We start from the raw sequence: 20,862 nt of genomic DNA, 5'->3' as shown, positions 1-20,862 counted from the left end.
TAATTGCTTTCCATTTGAATTTTTATAAGTGTTGGAAATGTATTCATGGGTAGAAGAAAAATATAAAGCACAATCTAGAGTCTATATTTATTAACAACTTCCTTTCCTGTGTAACAAGGTGTTTTCATCACTACAGCCAGTGCTTGTTTAGTCCAGAGATCTGGATTCCACTTTTCATGAGACTCTCATACTAACAGGTAGTTGCCTCCAGAATGGATGCCATCGTGTGCCTTTCGTTTCCCTTTAATATAGCTCTACACCTTTGAATCATAGAATCATAGAATCACAGGCCTGAAAGAGACCTCAGGAGGTCATCGAGTCCAGCCCTCTACAAACAGAAGGATGAATCCCAGCTAATTCATCCCAGCCAGGGCTTGGTCAAGCCGAGACTTAAAAACCTCTAGAGATGGAGATTCCACAACCTCCCTAGGTAACCCATTCCAGTGCTTCACCACCCTCCTACTGAAATAGATTTCCTAATATCGAAACTAGATCTGCCCCGCTGTAACTTGAGACCATTTCTCCTTGTTCTGCCATCCGTCACTACTGAGAACAGCCTCTCTCCATCCTCTTTGGAACCTCCCTTCAGGAAGTTGAAGGCTGCTATTAAATCCCCCCTCACTCTTCTCTTCTGTGGACTAAATACGCCCAAATCCCTCAGGGTATGCCTACACTACAGCATTATTTCGAAATATCTTATAGTTAATTTGAAACAAGTTATTTCGAAATAACGCGTCTACACACAAAATGCATTTTGAAATAGTGTTTTGCTATTTTGAAATAGCGTGTCCACACTGAAAGCCTGGCTGCGCTTTCTGCAGGCTGCCATCCAGGAGGTCCATCGGGGGGGGGGGGGGGGCTGTCAGTATCCAGGAGGCCCTGAAGGAGAGCTTCCATCCTGAGGAGCACTAAGAACCTCCCTGGTCTGCCCCACTGGAGGCTTGTGCTTCATTCCTTCCTCACATCCTTCCACTTTATTTAACAAAACAGGGGGAATGAAACTCTGGTGAGACTGGGGAAAGGAGGTGGAAGAGGGGAGAAGAGAGGGTGGAAGAGGGGAGGGAGAAACCTGGGAGGAGGGAGCTGGAAGTGGGAAGCAAGGGGAAAAAGGGGGAGGGGAAGCTCAGGGCTCAGGGATGCGGATCTCGCAGGACCAACTTGATTTTCATGCAAATCTGCTCCTGGATTCTCATGTGGCCTTTGGTGGCCAGGCTGGCAGCTATCCTGCACTAGACGGCTGCGATCCTCCATCTAGTGCAGAGATCATGGATGTTGGGGGCATCCCCCCCAAACCTGAATAAGGTCCATGATTTCCAACCTAGACCAGGAAGGCACCCAACTTCTCCGGGCCCTGGCAGACTCCTGGGAGCTGGCAGACTGCACCTGGGATGCGGTGGAGGGCTGGCTGCCAGTGGCTTCGTGGCTCATGTTTTGGGGCCACTGGGTCAAGAGCAGTGACTGCTGGCTCTGGGCTGGCAGGCTTGGAGCTGGCACAGGCACTGTGGCCAGAACCAACCCCTTTAAGGGCTCCAGGGAGGGGGAAGGGAGAGGAGTGTTCTTGTTTGAGGCTGGAGTGGCCACCAGGGCACCTAGGGAAGGCTGGAGACCCCCTATTTTGAAGTAAGTGCCTACACAACATTTATTTCGAAATAGCTATTTTGAATTTGGCATTATTCCTCATGGAATGAGGTTTTCCAAATTCAAAATGAGCGCTCCGATATTTCAAATTAGTTTCAAAATAGCAGTTTGGCTGTGTAGACACCAGTAAAGTTATTTTGAAATAACTTTGCTGTGTAGACATACCCTCAGTCTCTCCTTATAGGTCCTCCTTTGGTTTCTTTTCATAACCAGTGTATTTCCTTAATTTCAGTTCATCCCTCCTGGCCTCACTTGTCAAAGACTTTTTCTTGCACTGCTTTCTTTGTATTGCACAGGCTCATCCTGCATACACTTGGTGAGATGGATGAAAAGATGTCAGTTTTATCACCCCTGATAAAGCTTAGTTCTAAGAACTGCCTCTCTTCTGGTGATTAAGCCGGAAAAAAAGCGTCTAGACTGGCCCGATCCTCCGGAATAAAGCTCTTTTCTGGAGGATCTCTTATTCCTATCTATCAGGAAAAGGGCTTTATTCCGGAGGATTGCGCCAGTCTAGATGCTTTTTTTCCGGCTTTTCCCCCCAAGCCGGAAAAAAAGCGGCGGACATGTTTATTTAAATCCGCGGGGGATATTTAAATCCCCCGCGGAATTCCCTATCCTGACTTACCTGATTTGCATCCCTTTTCCGGAAATTGTGGCCAGTGTAGACGTAGCCTAAGTGTGTAAGGATTTGCCTAAATTATAATTGTGTATCCCTCATCTATTATCCACATGGGGCGCCTTGACTATAGAAGATTAAGGAACCATAGGAAAGGGCTCTCTTCCATTGCATCAAACATTAGGGCTGTGTCTACACTGGGCCACTTATTCTGGAAAATCAGCCGCTTTTCCGGAATAAGCTGCGAGCTGTCTACACTGGCCCTTGAATTTCCAGAAAAGCAACGACGCTCTACTGTACAAAATCAGCCGCTATTCCGGAAAAACTATTCTGGTCCTGCTCGGGCGATCGGGGCTCTTTTCCGGAAAAGCATGTCTACATTGGCCACAGACGCTTTTCCGGAAAAAGGGCTTTTCCGGAAAAGCAGCCTGCCAATGTAGACGCTTCTTTTCCGGAAAAACTGAAAACGGAATAGTATTCCGTTTTAAGCAGTTCCGGAAATTCATGCCAGTGTAGACACAGCCTAGGAGTTCCAAGCCTACCTACAGCTTCTTCCGGGGTGTTTTCGCTTAAGTCCTTTTCCAACTTGGTTTATCAGGGAACTCTCTCCCTTTCATAGGGGTACCAACCATCTGACCTTGCGAGAAGTTTCCATATAATTACCAACATACACCCGAGCACTGGACAAAATTAAGTTAGGATACCTTTCAGAGAGATGTACTCCACCTACCCAGAATGACCCAGTTTCCAATATGATAGTTTGATGGGTAAATAGTGGCCCACTTCCCTTGCTGGATTTCAGAGCCTATGCTCCTTCCAAATGGGAATATCTACACTGCCCATTTTAGTTTCACAGCAAGAGCTTAAACCAGTTGACTTGGATACTGAGACTCATTTTTATATTTTTTTTTCACAGTTCCCTACCAGCTGAGAGCAGACGGTTCTAACTTCAATAACTAGTGACATAGGGCACCCAGCAGAATAAGGGGAGTCACATAAGCACAATAGAAAATTTGAGTGGAAGTTTCAGATCCTTACAGGAATTTAGCTGATATTTTAAGTTACTTTGGAGGTTCTGAGCCAAGAGTTTATTTATTGCAAAAATGTTTTTTTTTTTAAATAAACATTTACATGTTTAAAAATAAACCAAAGGTTAAATCATAGCCTGTTAAAATTGTCCACACTTATTTCTCATGAAACGGGTAGTTTTATGACACAATTTACTTGCTATCCTAAGCAAAGCTGATTGTAAAATACAGATCTAACTATGAGAATCATTTAAATCTGTTCTTGTAAAAAAATGAAGACATCTTTTAAATGCAAGATATTTATCGGTAAGGTAAAAAGATTTAAAGTTGGGGGGGGGGCAGTCTTAGCTTACTTCAAAAGCCAAAATGGAATCAGCAAACATTAGGGACAAAAAATCCACAGGAAAATTAGTGTAGAGTGCTAGCCTTTGATCAAAGACAAAGCAGGAAACTACAGGACAGAAATCAATGTATTTTTCTGTATTGTGTAAAACCAAGTTAACTCTTTGTCGAATAGATCCCATATGAGCCTTCCTGTTCTGTGATCAGCAGTTTCTTGTTGATTAAATGAAAGTAACTTAAAGTATCTCCAATATAATGATAATTACAGCAGTTTAAAAGCATGCAAATTCTTCCTATGCATTTTCTGTTTTCTGATTTATGCCATACATTTTGTTAGAATAAGGATGATACATAGATGGGGGATACACAGAAAAAGGATGATATTGTGATTAAAGCACTTAAGAGGGAAACTGGAGACCGTCTTAATTGCCAGCTCTATCACAGATTTCTTGTTTGACCATGAGCAAGTCACTTACATTCTCTGCGGATACCCTAAAATATCATGCCATGTGACTGTGATTAGATGTTTGGCTTCATTTGTGTTCACTTCTCACTGGGATACACCTTTATATTTTTATACAAACAAGTTATGTGTCACCTCTGATACAGTTACTGCCCTCTGATGTTCTAACTGTCACCCATCACCTTCTGTGATGTGTTGGTTTGCTCAAAACAGCTCTATTATGTACTGTTTTGAGATGTTCTGGTATGATTTGGGAGTAATGTGTAAATACAAAGATGGAGCTGAACTTCATTTAACACTTCGTTCATTGGGAATCAGGTAGTTTTCTGCGTGCGCGCTCGCACCCACCCACACCACAACAGAAAACATGACTGATGTCTAAGGCAAAACAACTTTGCATGCAATTCACTGAAGTCTATTTTTTGTTGTTTCCAGAAATAAAATGTAAACAAGGCCCTAACATTTCAGCCTTCAAATTTTCTTGATGAACCACAGAAAAAGATCATTCCTGACAACAGTAGAATAGAATAGCACTATCCAGGGAAAGGGTTAAATTGTCCCAGAGATATGGAAATCAATTTGCTCCTCTTTCTATTTGAAAGCTGTCACAGATTAGAAAGAATAAACTACTACTGAAAGATATTTCATTAGAATATTTTATTACTTAACCTTTTTTATTCCTCTGTTGAATATCTTCCTCCATCATTTACCTCTTTTGTGTTCTTCAGTATCTCTCTGTCTGGTATAATAATCTGTAGGATTAATATGGATTTTTTTCATTTAAGCAAATTCCTAAGTCATATTGTTTTCTTTTTCCTTCTGTACTTTCTCTCTATAGTGCTCTCACATATGTATTTCATTTACTCACTCCTCCTGTGTCCTGTTGGCCTTAATGGACTCCCAGACCCACCAGTACCTGCTTAAGCGCTTGGTCCATAGACTGGAAGTGTAGGTTGAGTGGGTCTTGGAGGCCTCCAACCCAATGGTGGACATCCTGAACATGGAAGCCCCATCCAACGTAGCCTTGCCTTCAAACAAGACAGTCAGTAAAATCAGAAAAGATGTGTAGCAAATGCTGGCCTCCAACCCCCGCTACAGACAGGCATGTAGAGTGTGGTACTTTTTCCTCAGGCTGGTCACGAGCATCTTTTTTCTCACTTGCCTCCAGGTTTGCTTGTGGTCCAGGTATCTAACTGCTGGGAGCAGCAGGGACAGGTCTGACCCTACACTTAAGAACAGGGAGGCCAAATAGATGGATGTCATAGGCTGTAAACCTATGCTTTGTGAGGATTGCAAATCAGGATTGGCAGCCAGCAAGTGCTCCTGAGCCGATATGCCTTCAGGTGGTCATGGACAAGTTCACAGACCTACTACACCAGGGCTCATGGCAGGAGGACCATGTGTTGTCTGAGGAGGGAGAGGATTTATCCTGTGCAGCCCTCTAGGCTTCCCTTGACTCAGCCTGTGCAATGGCCTGCACCATGGCTATGGGCTTGATATTGAGGTGAAGTTCTTGGCTGCAGGTTTTTGGCATCCCTCCAGAGGTCCAGATGACTAAGGGGATGTTCAAGGGGATGGAACTGTTTGCAGATCAGACTGACATTTGCAGGGGTGAAAGGACTCTAGGGCAACTCTTCAATCCCTGGGGATCCACACACTGGCCCTTCAGAGGTGCTCATTACACCCCAAAGCCCCCTCCACTCATTCCAGCAGGGCCCCAGGCCCGAGTTCCCCAGGCGCAGAGGCAGAAACAACAATAGGACCAGCAGACAGACATCCCATTCCTCTTCTGACTGGGATATAGGGTCCTCTAACGGGCCCCAGGCTGAGCCTTTCAAGGTTTGCTTGGGGACAGTATACCAGTCAATTTTCCACCATTGCCTTTTGTCAACCGCCTATCCCTTTTCCTCCATGCCTGGTCTGGCATTATGGCAGATTGTTGAGTCTTAGGCATGGTGGAAAACAGATATTTGATCCCATTCCTTTCCCACCTCATGTCCCAATTCCTCTTCAGGGACTTTTCTAATGAGCATCTCTTGCAATTAGAGGTGTGACCACTTCTCAAGCTGGGAGCTATAAGAGAGATCCCAGTGGACCTCAGTGGCAGGACTTTTTATTTCTGTTACTTTTTAGTCCTCAAATCAAGGAAGGGTTTCATTCCATCTTGGATCTCAGGGGTCTCAATGTGTTCCTAGTAAAATCGAAGTTCAAGATTGTGACAGTAGCTTCTATTATGTTTTTGCTCGCCATAGGAGACTGATACACAGCTCTCGATCGAAAAGATGTTTATTTCTGCACTTCCATTGTGGAAGCCCACAGATGCTTCCTGCATTTCAATGTGGGTTGGGACTACTACTAATTTACTGCACTCCCCTTTGGCTACTCTACAGCCCCCAGGGATTTTAACAAATGTATGGCAGTTGTTGCTGCATTCCTCTGGAAGAGACAGGTACAAGCTTTCCCTTATTTGGATGACTGGCTCATATGGGGAACCTTCTCTACCCAGGTTTTGGATCATATCTCCCTGATCAGGCATACCTCTCTTCAGCTGAGCTTCGTTTTGAACGAGCCAAGTCCACTCTGCTCCCCACTCAAAAAATAGAATTTGTGGAGCCGGTCTGGATGGTACAACAGCTGCGGCCTCCCTGCCAACAACTTGGTTCCTCACCATAAAGGAGGCCATTTCTGAGGCTTGTCTATCCCCCAACACCACAGCCAGGAGCTGCATGAGGCTTCTGGAGTTTATGGCAGCATGCATGTACAGCATGTGCAGCACGCCAGAATCATTACAGTTATGGCTACTGTGGATTCACAACCCTGCCTTCCAGCTCATGGACAGGGTGTTGACTGTGCCTGAGGACTTCATGAAATCCCTCAAATGATAGCTGTGAGAGGATGTCATCTGTTCCGGGCTGCCACTCAACAGTCCTCTTCCGTCAACCTGGTTGGTGACGGATGCCTCCAGCACAGAACTGGGAGCCCACCTTGGTGATCTAAAGGACTCAAGGTACGTGGTCTTCCTGTGACAGGGCACATGCCCTGCACTGGCCCTTTAAGGGCAAAAACCTAGCCCTGAATGAGGGCTGAGAGTGAAGCCGCAGCTGAGGCAGTTGTTGCTAATGGGGGCTATATAAAGGAGGACTCTTGAAGGGAGAGGAGAACTTACTGCTGCTCTGGATAGAGAGCAGGCGGGACCTGGTTTCCAGAGAAGCAGAGCAGAGCAGGGCTGGGTGAGGAAGGTAGGGCTGGGGAAGCTCTGGCCAAACTAGTTCCCAGGTTGCAAGGCCTGAAACCACTCAGGATGCATCTCACTTGTGTGGCCCCAACTGACTTTTCTGTGGGTCAGTGGCCCCGACTCAAAACAGGTTCCCCGCCCCTCTCATAAAGACAAAGCTGAAACATTTTGGCTACGTCTAGACTGGCATGATTTTCCGCAAATGCTTTTAATGGAGAAGTTTTCCGTTAAAAGCATTTGCGGAAAAGAGCATCTAGATTGGCACAGACGCTTTTCTACAAAAGCACTTTTTGCGGAAAAGCGTCCCTGCCAATCTAGATGCACTTTTCTGCAAAAAAAACCCGACTGCCATTTTCGCTATCGGGGCTTTTTTGCGCAAAACAAATCTGAGCTGTCTACACTGGCCCTTTTGCACAAAAGGTTTGCGCAAAAGGACTTTTGCCCGAATGGGAGCAGCATAGTATTTCCACAAGAAGCACTGATTTCAGACAGTAGGAAGTCAGGGTACGTCTACACTACAGCGCTAATTCGAATTAACTTAGTTCGAATTAGTTAATTCGAACTAAACTAATTCATACTAATGCATCCAGACTAAAAAAATAGTTCGAATTAGCGTTTTGCTAATTTGAACTAGCATGTCCACACAGAGTGGACCCTGAACCAGGGTTAAGGATGGCTGGAAGCAGTGCCGGCAGGGCATCAGAGGAGGACTTAGAGCGTGGAGATGCTGTCTCAGGCTAGCCGAGGGCTGTGCTTAAAGGGACCCGACCCCCACCCCGGACAGACAATTCTCAGGGGTACCCCACTTGCAAAGCAGTCCTGGCTTGGATTGCCCGGAGTACCCACACTGGGCCCATCACAGCACTCGGCCATCAGCCCGGCTGCACTTGCCGCAGGCTGCCATCTGGGGAGAGGGGTCAATTGGTGGGCTGCAGGAGAGCTTCCACCCCCAGAAGCCCGCAGCGCCAGCCCAGTCCTCCCCATCGGGGGTTCGTACCCCATTCCTCCTTCACCTCCTTTCACTTACCCTTCCCTAGCCCCCCTTCCTGATGTACAAAATAAAGGACAATTGTGTTCAAAAATAGAATCTCTCTTTATTGAACGAAACTGGGGGAGACTGGGAAAAGGAGGTGGCAGAGGGGAGGGCAACTACAATGATGAGGGGTTTGGAACAGGTCCCATATGAAGAGAGGCTAAACAGACTGGGACTTTTCAGCTTAGAAAAGAGGAGATGGAGGGGGGATATGATAAAGGTCTATAAAAGCATGAGTGGGGTGGAGAAGGTGCATACAGAAAAGTTCTTCATTAGTTCCCATAATAGAAGGAATAGAGGACACCAAAGGAAAGGAATGGGTAGCAGGCTTCAAACTAGTAACAGAAAGTTGTTCTTCACAAAGCAAAGAGTCAACCTGTGGAACTCCTTGCTGCAGGAGGCTGGGAAGGCTACAACTAGAACAGAGTTTAAAGAGAAGTGAGATCAAGTCATGGAGGTTAGGTCCATGGAGTGGTATTAGCCAGGGGGTAGAAATGGTGTCCCTGCCCAAAGTTTGTGGAAGGCTGGAGAGGGATGGTACGAGACAAATGGTTTGGTCACTGTCTTTGGTCCATCCCCTCCAGGGTACCTAGGGTTGGCTGCTGTTGGCAGACAGGCTACTGGGCTAGATGGACCTTTGGTCTGACCCAGTACGGCCATTGTAAGCTCAGTGCTCAGGGTCGGGGGTCTCAGTGGACCACCTTGATTTTCATGCAAACTTGCTCCTGGGTGGACAGGCTGGCAGCTCTCCTGCCCTAGATGGCCACTTTCCTGTGCCTAGTGCTTAGGTTGTGGATGAGGTCCATGATGTCCACACTAGACCAGGCGGGTGCCCGCCTCTTGCGGTCCCAGGCAAGCTCCCAGGAGCCACCAGCCTGGTCCCGGAAAGAGGGGGAGGGCTGGGGGGCATTGGGTGGCTGGCTCGAGCCATGCCAGGTGCAGGGTCTGCTGGCTGGGTGCTGGCAGGCTTGCACCTGGCACGGGCATCGTAGCCAGCCCGTGCTCCTTTAAGGGGTCTGGGGCCGGGAGGGGGCATACGAGTTTCCCTGGTGTTGGCCAGAGTGGCCACCAGGGAAAGCTGGGGAGGGCTAGCCTCCCACTAGTTCGAATTAAGGGGCTACACACCCCTTAATTCGAACTAGTAATTTCGAACTAGGCTTAGTCCTCGTAGAATGAGGTTTACCTAGTTCGAACTAAGCGTTACGCTAGTTCGAATTAAGTTCGAACTAGCGGAGCGCTTGTGTAGCGCCTATCAAAGTTAATTCGAACTAACATTCATTAGTTCGAATTAACTTTGTAGTGTAGACATAACCTCAGTGTTCCTGCGGAAATTCAAGCAGCCAGTGCTTTTGCGGAAAAACTTGCCAGTCTAGACACAGCGTTTGTGTTTGACAAGATTTTTTTTTTTTAAATGAAACCTGGCCAACAAGCACCCAATTGGAGCCAAGCTCCCTTCTGGCTGCAGCATCATAACACTCCTGCACCCCCACCCAGACACAAAATCTGAGCCTATTATACACTGGAACCCCCTGTCCTGAGCCTCTAATATTCCCAAACATCTGCACCCCCACATTTCCAGTCTTCTGCCACAACACTCCTGCACCATCCACACACTGAAAATCTATGTCCTGAGCCCATCATCCTTCCAACCTCCCTGCCCTGAGCCCCTCATATACCCCAGCTCAAACACCTTCACTCTCATAGCCACAAGCCTGTGGCTTGCTCAGCATACCAACCCTCCACCTGAGCCCAACACTCTCCTGCCTGGAGCCCCCTCCCTGAGCCAGTGTCCTCTTCTTTACTTCCTACAAGTTTGCGGATGACACTAAGCTAGGGGGAGAGTTGGATACACTGGGGGGCAGAGATAAGGTCCAGAGTGACTTAGACAAATTGGAGGATTGGGTCACAAGAAATCTGATGAGGTTCAACAAGGACAAGTGCAGAGTCCTGCACTTTGGACAGAAGAATCCCAAGCATTGTTACAGGCTGGGGACCAACCAGCTAAGTAGTAGTTCTGCAGAGAAGGACCTGGGGGTTACAGTGGATGAGAAGCTAGATATGAGTCAACAGTGTGCCCTTGTAGCCAAGAAGGCTAATGGCATATTAGGTTGCCTTAGGAGGAGCACTGCCAGCAGATCCAGAGATGTCATTATTCCCCTTTATTCGGCTCTGGTGAGGCCACATCTGGGCTACGTCTAGACTAGCATGATTTTCCGGAAATGCTTTTAACGGAAAGGTTTTCCGTTAAAAGCATTTTCAGAAAAGAGCGTCTAGATTGGCACAGATGCTTTTCCGCAAAAGCACTTTTTGTGGAAAAGCGTCCGTGGCCAATCTAGACGCACTTTTCCGCAAAAAAGCCCCGATCGCCATTTTTGCGATCGGGGCTTTTTTGAGGAAAACAAATCTGAGCTGTCTACACTGGCTCTTTTGCACAAAAGTTTTGAGCAAAAGGGACTTTTGCCCGAACCAGAGCAGCATAGTATTTCTGCAAAAAGCACTGATTTCTTACAGTAAGAAGTCAGTGCTTTTGCAGAAATTCAAGCAGCCGTTGTAGACAGCTGGCAATTTTTTTCCGAAAAAGCGGCTGATTTTCTGGAAAAACTGGCCAGTCTAGACACAGCCCTGGAGTATTGTGTCCAGTTCTGGGCCCCCTACAACAAAAAGTATGTAGACGCATTGGAGAGGGTCCAGTGGAGGGCAACCAAAATGATTAGGGGGCTGGAGCATATGTCGAGAAGCTGAGGGAGTTGGGTCTGTTTAGTCTGCAGAAGCGAAGAGTGAGGGGGGATTTGATAGCAGCCTTCAACTTCCTGAAGGGAGGTTCCAAAGAGGATGGGAAAAGGCTGTTCTCAGTAGTGACAGATGGCAGAACAAGGAGCAATGGTCTCAAATTGTGGTGGGAGAGGTCCAGGTTGGATATTAGGAAAAAGTATTTCACTAGGAGGGTGGTGAAGTACTGGAATGGGTTACCTAAGGAAGTAGAGGAGTTTCCATTCCTAGCGATGTTTAAGTCTTGGCTTGACAAAACTCTGGCTGTGTTGATTTAATTGGGATTGGTCCTGCCTAGAGCAGGGGGTTGGACTTGATGACCTTCTGAGGTCTTTTCTGTCTCTATGATTCTATGATTCCTCCTGCACCCAAATTCCCTCCCAGAGCTTGCACCTCTCACCCCTTCCCAGTGCTTTTTTTGTAAGCCACAATAGTAGTGGAGACAGCATGAAGAGGCAGGGCAAAGTTGAGCCCTCCTCCCCCCCCAAAAAAGCGACAGGGTAATGAAGACCCAGGGAAAAGTTGTTAACAAATAACAAACAAAAGCAGCTGTGGGACAGTGTACCAATACCTATTTTCCCACAGCATGGTGAGGGGTTTTTTTGTTCAACAAACTTTTCCCCAGGTCTTCACGGCCTTGCCCCCACCTTTCTTTTTTTTTGCTCAACAACTTTGCTCCGGCTCTGTCTCCACTGCTATTGTGGCTCTTCATCTGGAACGGGTTGGCCACCCCCAAGTAGACCAACATTTCCACGTTAGATTTATCAGTTTAAATCTAATTAGTCCATTTAATTGCATCCTCCCTTAATAGGAAGTCCTGTGAGTAATAGCCTAAAAGATTTAATTGCTTTCCTTTTTATCAGTCCAATTTTTCCTATTCTGATGACATTCATTTAGAGCACTTGTGCTAGTAGTGTTTTAATGGTGGTGAGAAATATACCTATAAAAACAGGCCAGTTATGAAATAAACCAGAAGAAATCCTTATTATGGCAGGTCAGTATTGACTGGATGATAACTTGACATTCTCTATGCTGACTGATAAATCAGTTTGCAGTAACATCAGTGACTAAAACTTGTCACCACGGGATATTTAATCACTTTTACATTTTTATCTGTTCCATCACATCAATCATGTATAGCAATGTTGTTCAGTGAAAATACTCTTCTCTACTCCTCAAAAGGACAGTGCAATAATGGGGCACAATTTAGAGGTGAATAACTTTTTATGAGTACTCTTTCAGACAGCTGGAAGGGTCAAAACTCTAGTCAATTTCTGATATACACTGCAAACCCTGGCTACAAATTTAGACATGATTAAGGCTTTTATTTCTGTTCTACATTTTATTTTTGTCTTTATTACATTTTCTCCAGTGAGAAGTGCAATTTCCATTTTATTTTAATTTTAAATGGCTGATCATCGTGACCTCAATATTTCTCATACAGAGGAAATGTCTGAAAGGTACATCTGCTCTCTCACTAAGTACACTTTGCTGTGTGTTTGAGCTAAACAGTAGATGATTATGTACACTTACATGATTTACATGAGAGAAGTTAGGTTTTCTAAAATATACCATTTCAACTTTCTTCTAGTCTCATTAGTATGATTTGTGTTGTATAACATTCAGTTGCTGTTCCATATTTGCCCAAGTGTAAAATGTACACTGTAATTGTAGGAGCCCTCATGCTTGCCCAGAGTGTCTATTCTTTTTTTAAAAAAATCCATAAACATACAGGTCGTGGGCTAATTAGAAGTCAAGTCATTTCTTGCTACCAACATTCCCTTTAGAATTGAGGTGATTGGATCCCCGAAATACAGTTTGGAACTGGGATACTGCTGTGCCTTTTTAACTCTGTAGCCTGTGCTATCTGACTCAACAAAGCTTTCCTTGTGAAAAGCAGTAAACCACTCCAGGCACCGTTATCACTCAGCAATACAGGATGTGGCACTAGACTTCAAAAAGGCCCACAAAGCCCCTATGATAACATACGTGTTATTGTAACCTTGGGTGGCCTAGACTGCACTGCCTTTCTCTGCCCTAAACAAAACCAAAAAAACCCTCAACTCCCATCAGATACATCTACACAGCACCCTTAGCTTGAAATAAACTATGCAATTTTGCACTATGCAAATTGCATGGCTTATTTCAAAATAGCTTATTTCCTAATTTGGCACTGTCTTCACAGTGCCAAATTTTGAAACAACTCACTATTCCGAAATTCCCCTTAACCCTCGTGGGATGAGAGTTACCAGGATGTTGGAATAAGCTGCCCGAATAAGAATTCAATTTAATTAAAATAACTTTATAAAATCAGAGGATAAAGAAACAAATAATAATTTAATTTGTACAAAGTAACATAGCTCAGGGGTGGCCAACCCGTGGCTTGTGAGCCGCATGCGGCTCTTCCTCTTCCCCCCTCCTCCCCTGAAAGGGCAGTTTGTGACACCACCCCTGCATCTCCCGGAATCTCCCCTGTGCCCCTGAAAATGGCTCCTGCCTCCCTGTGCTCACCGGGGCAGGGGAGCCATACGGCATTCAAAATAGCGTATTCAAGATGGCGTGGCCAGCGGGAGCTGGATGTGGCCAAAAATCCTTAAAAAATGTATTTCTTAAAGAGGCAGTCCTTTTTTTATGGCTCAACAACTTCGCCCCGGCTCTTCACGCTGTATCCACTGCTATTTTGGCTCTTTGTCTGAAACTGGTTGGCCACCCTGACATAGCTATTTCATAACCCACTGATATTGTCTTCAATTACAAAAAACATAGAGAGAAACCAAAAGAAAAATTTGAACAAGTCAGTCTACACAGAACACAGTTAAGAAACTAAGAGATCCCAAAAGCTAAGGGTTAGTTGACCAAAGTCTCTGTTAATGTCTCTGCTCATCAGATCTGCACAATATACCGAGTCTGAGCCATCTCTCCATGGGCTTGTAGGGAATCTTCAGTTTGAGTCCAGGCAGACTCTTCCTCTGCTGTGGATCACTGCTAGGCAGCCAGGTCACTGATTAGCCAGTCAGATCACTCACAAGTGAACAGACTTAAAGAAACCCATTACAAGAAAACACAAAAACCCAGAAAGACAAGATAGAAACATGTAGAAATCCCCCCATTGCTACATGTAAACAGGAGTTGAAGAATCTCACTGGCTGAGAAAGTAACCAGAACAGGTTGGCTAAACGCAAACATCATTCCAAGCACACAAGGAACACAGGGGACGTTATTCCCCCCATTCCCGGTTCCCCTGGCGATGATTAACATTGTCCATGCTCCCCGTTAAAGGGTTAACAAGACCACTAACCTGCGGCAGAGTGAGGGACACCAGCCTGCTTTCTGCTCCTGGCTCAGCCTCTCCCAGGGCACCAGGCCCTTGGAAAAGCAGCTGCCCTGCCTGCCTGCTCATGGAGTCTGCCCCAGCAGCAGAGACAGAACCTATTGGAGCAGACCCCAAACTACCACACCCAGTTCCAGAAGCTTCTGGCGTGGAGCTAAATCTGCCTAACAACACTGACCCAGACAATGTTCACTCCTACCTCCCCCTCCTCCTCTGGGGTCTCTTAAAGAGATATCTCCCTATTAGATACATGGGTTACATTACACTTTTCATGAATTATTGCAGCCAAATATGAGTGATGAATATGGGGTTACAAAGTACTATTTTGAGGTACAGTGTGATAATTGAATAAGACATTATTCTCATGGCTTGTAAAGATCACTACTCTGTAATGTTGCTCACCCAGCATATTTCACTCAGTTGGGGGTACAATTATTCCCACAGCTTCTGTGAGAGACTTTATCACTCTTTGCTTAGAAGCACACTACACAAATGTGTGTTGTTACATTTGTACTTAAACCTTTACTAAACCCTGAATAGCTTGGAGACTACTGGAGTAAAATCATCTACAACCTGATCCATCCTGCATTCCCTTGGAGCTGTTTTAAGAAAAAGAGCTAAGGAGAATTCAACAACAGAAAGAGTTCTCGCAATGACCAAAATATATGTATGTAACAACCCCCTTTTTCCTCCCCGGGCTTACTCAGGAGCAGGTCACACTCACAAGTGTACCTGGTGCCAGATGGTTTTAACATAAAAGGAGATCCTCAGTACCCCAATGGTGATATTGTTTCATTGGGGATTCCCTATCCACCCCCTTACTGCAGTCCCTGGCTCAAAGAATATATAATGGTGGTGCCTCCAACTAGCTGACTCTGTACCTTAATGGTGTACCTTGGGAGTCTCCAGGAAGAAAATTATTCAAGCAATAATCTGGATCTAACTCCAGGACAACAATTATAAATAATATACATCCAATTGATTATTTAACAACTTAAAGAAATAGCGTTTAACAAATTAAAAGTGAATAAAATCAATTAACAAATTACACAGAAATAAGAGGAACTTATCTACACTGCCACCATTTATCCCACCCCAGAGCATGCACTCCTCTAGATTCAGAGTACCAGGCACTTGCTTGCATGGATGCGCTTGAAGGTCTGCAGCTGGAGTGGAGACTGTGTAGGTCTTGTGTGTGTTAGTCCAAGCTGAGCAGCCAGCTGCAAAATCCCTCTGCCACTGGAGCAGGCTCCACCAAATGCCAGCAGCTCTGGTTCCTTGGGCTGGTTACTCAGCCTCCCTTTGGATCCAGAGTTAGTCTGTATCTCTGAGGTCTGTCCCAGGCAGCACTTTCCCCAAAGAGCCCATTTACTTATAGCCTCCTCCTGTGTAATAGTTTCTGTAGTCCTTCTCAGCCACAGGCACAGCCAGAGTCTTTTTATCTAGGGCAATCAGCAGCCCTTGAAGCAGCTAGATCCAAGTCCTGCAGGCTCTCAGTCCCAGGCTGTAGCTGCAACACAACAGCTCCTGGACTGGATAAGGCTCCTCCACAGCAGCCTGGCTCCTCTGTCCCAAAATGGGAAGCCCCCTCTCCCAGCATGCACAGACAAGCCCCACTTCCCCCTTTTTCCTCAAGGGCTCATGGGAGTTGTAGTTTCTAGGGATAGATTGCAGCACACAGGATCCACCCAGAAAAAGTCAGAGGCCCCTTTATTAAGGGGACTACATGTATTTCTATTAAAGGGAAATGGCAAAAGAAGACACATTTCCATGATGTTGATGATAACACCTATCTGTGATATTCTAAAATATCAGAAAAAGTGCTCCAGCATTCTGCTGAAATATGATCACTACTGTGATTCCAAGGCCACAGAAATCTAGAGCCTTATATTGGAGTTTCTGATGGCCACAACATGCCATCAAGTATCAATTTAAGTACTTAATTGTGAGAACTGAATATGTAACATGCTCATGCTTTTGAATTTGCTATGTAACATTAAACACATACGTAGTATTACTGGAAAATTTCTGGTGATGCATATCTAAATCTAGGATGGAAATACAGGGTTTTTCCGCTCTGTTTTTCAGTTATCACTGATACTATAAAATTCTGTTGGAGATTACGCATTTGGTAACCCCTCAGTGCATACCAACAACAGCAGCAAAAGTGCAAGTGTTATGCCACATTAAAAGTTCAATCTTGTAGGCTTGTGTTCTACCCATTGTCAACTCACAAAAGCTTTTAAGGAGTGCTCACAAATTTATATGATTAGACCCAAGGAATCATTGGTCTTGTGAGATATGGACATGAGAAAATGTTCTCTTGTAACCTTCCAATTTTTCATAGATGACCCTTCGATTCTGAACGTCTCATAAAGTGTGGATTGCTAGGAATCCTGTGTTTAGGATGCAGTAATTTAACTTCTGTGGGTATAGTTAATTAATAAAAATATTGTGGAAGAAGGCCAGAAAATAGAATAATTTTTGTATCTTGTTTGAACAGTCCATTTTATGTACTCACAACCTCCAAAACAAGCTACTAGTACAAGTCTCAAGGAGTCCTGTAGCACCTTATAGACTAACAGATGTATTGGAGCATAAGCTTTCGTGGGCAAAGACCCACTTTGTCAGATGCATGTAGTGGAAATTTCCAGAGGCAGGTATAAATAGCCAGGCAAGAATCAGGCTAGAGATAATCAGGTAAATTCAATCAGGGAGGATGAGGCCCACTTCTAGCAGTTGATCTGAAGGTGGGGAAAGAAAAGTAAAGAAAAAAATTGCAGGACATCGGATTTCCTTGTGGAATGGAAATTCTGAGTTCTGACCGATTCTGAAGCTGGGCAAGAAGGACTGGTTCTTAAAGGAAGGAAGTTGGATCAGTGCTGATGTGCTATACTGGGAATCACTAAGACCCATTACGGGTTCAGTCATCATCTGCCTTGTAACCCTGGGTAACTTGTGGCTGTGTAGCTTTGGTTCAGAGTTCTGATACCGATAGCCTGCCAGCAGCCCACAAGATTTACTATGTCCTTCCCCAACCTGATTATTCCTTGCAGGCTCACCTTAATATCTTTCCAGCCCCAAATTTTCGCGCACTGGGTATGTCTAGATTACATGCCTCTGCTGACAGTGGCATGTAAAATAGGCTACCCGACATAGTCAATAAAGCAGGGATTTAAATATCCCCAGCTTAATTAAATTAAAAATGGCCGCCACGCTGTGCCGGCTCAGCTGATCGTTGGCAGAGCACACGAGTCAAGATGCGGATCGGCCGTGAGACAGCAGTGGGCCTAAGTCAGCCAAGCCCAGTGTCACCAGGCTGGCCACTGAGCCCAGTGGCAGCAGCAGCAGCAGCAGCCCCAGCCCTAGGGCACTAGAGCTTGGTGGCAGCTTTGGGGCTGTCTATGGAATTTGGCAGCACCCTAGGGTCAGGAGACCTGGAGCCAGAGGGGATAGAAGGGGAGCCTGGCTGGGTCTGCTGATGGACCTGAAGAGTCCAGAGTCCATCTGCAGAGGGGCCAGAATTGACCTTCCCTGGTCTGACAAACTCCTTCAGGACAGGTCAGGTCCTTAGGGTACCGGATCAGTGATATCCAACCTGTAGAAGTACACACTGTACTGAAATTATCCAGCTGTAAGGAAAGCAAAACAAGTTTAACAAAAGAGCATGGATTAAGTGACACCAAATAAAAGAGATGAAAGCAGCAATGCTTACAATCAAATCAGAGTGAAAATATACATATATAAACAATGAGAAGTCCTGTGACACCTTATAGAGAAACAGATTTATTGGAGCATAAGCTTTCACGGGCAAAAACCCACTGCGTCAGATTCAGACTAACACAGCTACCCCTCTAATACTTGTAAAAATCTACAATACAATCTAGCAAGATACATTCTTTGTTCAAAATATTTTTTCCCCTCTTCCCCTGCTGCTTTTCCCTGAGGGTGTGTTTATTCTAGGGGATAAGGTTGAATTAAGATATGCAACTTTTTCTATGTTAATTGCCTAGCTGGAGTCAAAGAACCTTAACTTGACTTTTGGCGCTGTTTACACTGCAGGAAGTCAAAGGGAGAACACTCTCCCTTCACCTTCCCTTACTTCTTGTAGAAGCAGGACTACCAGTATCAACCACAGTGCCCCTCTCAGTTCAAATTAGCATGTTTTCATTAGACTCACTAATTCAAATTCTGGAAGAATGACAGTGGCAGCTTTGATCTTCTCTGTTGTGTATACATACCCACAGTGGCCAGTCCAGGAACCATTCACTTAGGTCAAGTTGCTTGATTTCTTTGTCTCCTTGAAGAGGAGGATACCTTCTACCTGTGTTTTGTTCTTTTTATCTTTGTTAATGAACAACTGTGGAGTAAAGATGAGATTGGTAGCTCATTTCTCATGAAGGAAACCAGTCTTGTTTTTCCAGGATTACATTGTGGTTCCCTCTTTCCTTTGTACCTTTGTAATGTATTCTTGTGAAGGGTATCCCACGATAAAGTTAATTAGTTCATGCTGAGTAAAGGCATCAGAAGGTTTGGAAGATAAGGCTCAATACCAGTTCCTTCCCTGCTGATAGTTGCTACTATTTCTTCCTCCTGCAACGTAGGATAAAATAAATCAGTCATTGAAATTGGGCCCACCTAATTAGAGGTCTCCACCTCTTTGCCATGCCTGGTGAAAACCGTTTATCAACTCCCCCTGACAGCCTGTTTTAACAGTTTTTAGTCACTGACCTTAAAGCATAATAGTGAAACATTATACTAAAACGGAAATTTTTTGAGTATCCAAAATTTCACATGCCTCATTGTAACACATTCTATAGTGGTATTATTGACCAGAGTGTTATTAATTTTCTGATACCTTACAAGGCACATTTTGTTCAAAAAATCATTGCAGCAGTGTGTTGAGTGTGAATACAGAGGTGGCAGAGTCACAACTCTTTTGTGTCATCCTGGCCCATACTTGGGACATTTCTCTTACACTATCTCTTCTGTGTCACATTAGCTCCACAGTCACTCCTCTATGGGTTACACGGTCTTGTGCCTCCTGATTTCCACACCTAGCTATAGTCTCTTTAGCCAGAGTTTGTCTTATATTTATGCATTTCACTAAAGTAAGGTATCCTGCTACTGTGATACCACTAACCCAAATCCTAAATCTTCAGTGACATGATGGCCTTTGCAATTACTTGAAGGTAAAAGGTAAATACCCAATTGTGGCTGGATTTGCCTCCCTGGGGTTCCTGAACTGCGCTGGAGCCACAGATAGGACCCACATACCAATCCGAGCACCAGAACATTAAGCAGCCCAGTATATTAATAGGAAGGGCTGCTTTTCTATGGTGCTGCAGGCCCTGGTCGACCACTGTGGACAGTTCACAGGCATTTTTGTCGCGTGGTCAGACATGACACACAATGCCTCCATCTTCAGAAACTCCAGCCTCTGTGGGAAGCTGGAGACAGGCACAGTCTTCCCCCGCCATGACTTTGCAGTTTGGGACATGCATTGTACATCATGGGGGATACAGTCTACCCCCTCATGCTGTGGCTAATGAAGCCATATACTGGACACCTGGACTTCAGCAGGGACCAATTTAATGTCCATCTGAACTGGTCCTGGATGCAGGCCAAGTGCACCTTTGGCCACCTCAAGGCACAGTTCAGGTGCCTCCTGACACAACTGGATGTGGGGAAGCACAACGTCCCTGTGGTGGTTGTGGCATGTTGTGTCCTCCACAACATTGTGGAGAGGAAGAGGGAGGCCTTCCTCCCAGGGTGAAAGGCAGATGCCGGCCAGAAAGGGCAAGCGTTTGAGCAGCTGCAAACAGCTGCCATCTGCCAAGGTGCATCAGGCCAGGGTGCACATCTGGGAGGCCCTGAGGGAAAGGTTCTCTCAAGGACCCCAGTAACTCTCCTCAGGGCCTCCCCAACAGAGGCCTCTGGCTTGCTGTTCTATCCCTTCCCCACCACAACCCCCCCTTAGCCTCTTCTCTGACTCTTGGAGTGTTGTGCCTCTTGGAGTGTCCACCTCACCCCACAGCTTGAGGAGGGATAGCATCTCCATTCCTGACCAGGAGGGTGCTCGCCTCTTAGTCCCTCTGGGTGGGTCTGGGACCCCTGGGGCTGCTCCCTGTGAAAGCCAGGCAGGTCACGGGGGGCTTGAGGCTCTTCCATGGCAGGGAAAGCCGCACAGTGAGGTGCTGCTCTCAGGCCGCCTTCCTACCACAAGGCTTGTCCAGGGTACCTGCAGCTTTAAGAGGGACCAGGAGATGGGAACTATAGGTCCAGATTAATTTGGATGAAGTGTCCACCCGTTATTTCCTGGAGGCCTCTTCTTTTGAAAAAAAAAAACCCTCCTCCCCATCCACACACGCCTTTTTCCGAAAAGGCGTTCTTCCTCATAGAAAAAG

The 20,862-nt window shown here is 45.6% G+C and overlaps 1 long non-coding RNA gene across 1 annotated transcript in view; it reads right to left on the bottom strand.

Moving 5' to 3' along the window:
- The window catches only part of LOC142827206 (uncharacterized), a 70,257-nt gene extending 54,240 nt beyond the window's left edge, over positions 1 to 16,017 (bottom strand). The window contains exon 1 of the long non-coding RNA XR_012901757.2: positions 14,423 to 16,017. This is a non-coding gene — a long non-coding RNA (uncharacterized LOC142827206). The remainder of the gene's footprint in view (positions 1 to 14,422) is intronic.
- Between the last annotated feature and the right edge of the window lie 4,845 nt (positions 16,018 to 20,862).

The sequence above is a fragment of the Pelodiscus sinensis genome, chromosome 2 (assembly GCF_052426305.1).
Source record: "Pelodiscus sinensis isolate ZL-2025 chromosome 2, ASM5242630v1, whole genome shotgun sequence".
Lineage (NCBI taxonomy): Eukaryota > Metazoa > Chordata > Testudines > Trionychidae > Pelodiscus > Pelodiscus sinensis.
This window is presented reverse-complemented; position numbering and strand designations above follow the sequence as displayed.